The following is a 1674-nucleotide window of genomic DNA, read 5'->3' as shown; positions in this document are numbered from 1 at the left end:
GTGAGGTCAACATGGTTGAGGAGAAGTCAACGGGGTTGGCGTGAGGTCATCGTGGTGGTCGCCGTGGTCGTCATCATGGTTGGCAAGGTCATCGTGGTTGGCGTGAGGTCATTGTGGTACCACCATGGTCATCGCCATGGTGGGTGTGAGGTCATCGTGGTTGAGGAGAAGTCAACCTGGTTGGTGTGAGGTCATCGTGGTGGTCACCATGGTCAACGCCGTGGTTGGCAAGGCCATCGTGGTTGGCGTGAGGTCATCATGGTTGGTGTGAGGTCATGTGGTCACCATGGTCAACACCGTGGTTGGCAAGAGGTCATTGTGGTTGAGGAGAAGTCAACGGGGTTGGCGTGAGGTCATCGTGGTGGTCGCCGTGGTCGTCATCATGGTTGGCAAGGTCAACGTGGTTGGCGTGAGGTCATCGTGGTTGAGGAGATGTCAACGGGGTTGGTGTGAGGTCATCATGGTGGTCACCGTGGTCACCATCATGGTTGGCAAGGTCATCGTGGTTGGCGTGAGGTCATCGTGGTACCACCATGGTCATCGCCATGGTTGGTGTGAGGTCAACATGGTTGAGGAGAAGTCAACGGGGTTGGCGTGAGGTTATCATGGTTGGCAAGAGGTCGTGGTGGTCACTATGGTAATCATCATGGTTGGTGTGAGGTCATCGTGGTGGTCACCATGGTCAACGCCGTGGTTGGCAAGGTCAACGTGGTTGAGGAGAAGTCATCATGGTTACTAAGAGGTCATCGTGGTTGGTGTGAGGTCATCGTGGTACCACCATGGTCATCGCCATGGTTGGTGTGAGGTCATCGTGGTTGAGGAGAGGTCAACGTGGTTGGCAAGAGGTCATCGTGGTGGTCACCATGGTCAATGCTGTGGTTGGCAAGGTCAACGTGGTTGGCATGAGGTCATCGTGGTTGGCTTGAGGTCATCATGGTGGTCACCGTGGTCAACGCCGTGGTTGGCAAGGGGTCAACGTGGTTGGCAAGAGGTCATCATGGTGGTCACCGTGGTCAACGCCATGGTTGACAAGGTCAATGTGGTTGGCGTGAGGTCATCGTGGTTGGCGTGAGGTCATCGTGGTGGTCACCACGGTCATCACCATGGTTGGTGTGAGGTCATCGTGGTTGAGGAGAAGTCAACGTGGTTGGTGTGAGGTCATCGTGGTGGTCACCGTGGTCATCACCATGGTTGGCAAGAGGTCAGCATGGTGGTCACCGTGGTCAACGCCATGGTTGACAAGGTCAATGTGGTTGGCGTGAGGTCATCGTGGTGGTCACCGTGGTCATCATCATGGTTGGTAAGGTCAACGTGGTTGGCATGAGGTCATCGTGGTTGGCGTGAGGTCATCGTGGTGGTCACTGTGGTCATCACCATGGTTGGCATGAGGTCACCATGGTTGGTGTGAGGTCATCGTGGTGGTCACCATGGTCATCACCATGGTTGGTGTGAGGTCATCGTGGTTGGCGTGAGGTCATCATGGTGGTCACCATGGTCAACACCGTGGTTGGCAAGGGGTCAACGTGGGTGAGGAGAAGTCAACGGGGTTGGCGTGAGGTCATGGTGGTCGCTGTGATGTCACCGCAGTTGTGACGTCATCATGAGGTCACCACCGTGGCGGGGGTGATGTTGACGCGGGGTTGGCGTGACCTCACCGGGGCTGGTGTGACATCA

General features: G+C 56.2%; 1 long non-coding RNA gene across 18 annotated transcripts; it reads left to right on the top strand.

Moving 5' to 3' along the window:
* The first annotated feature begins 87 nt into the window (after nt 1-87).
* On the top strand, nt 88-1655 carry LOC118159120. Of its 18 annotated transcripts, none has more exons than XR_004747007.1 (6): nt 280-414; nt 497-511; nt 575-619; nt 806-845; nt 888-1201; nt 1306-1655. It is a non-coding gene; the product is annotated as an uncharacterized LOC118159120 (long non-coding RNA). The 18 variants fall into 18 exon arrangements; XR_004747011.1 differs by lacking the exon at nt 575-619 and having other exon boundaries at nt 298-312; nt 395-414; nt 497-516; nt 743-845; XR_004747006.1 differs by lacking the exon at nt 575-619 and having other exon boundaries at nt 497-516; nt 743-845.
* Nucleotides 1656-1674: the final 19 nt, after the last annotated feature.

This window comes from Oxyura jamaicensis, unplaced genomic scaffold, assembly GCF_011077185.1.
Source record: "Oxyura jamaicensis isolate SHBP4307 breed ruddy duck unplaced genomic scaffold, BPBGC_Ojam_1.0 oxyUn_random_OJ67364, whole genome shotgun sequence".
Lineage (NCBI taxonomy): Eukaryota > Metazoa > Chordata > Aves > Anseriformes > Anatidae > Oxyura > Oxyura jamaicensis.
The sequence above is the reverse complement of the archived record's forward strand: the minus strand, read 5'-3'. Positions and strand labels throughout refer to the sequence as shown.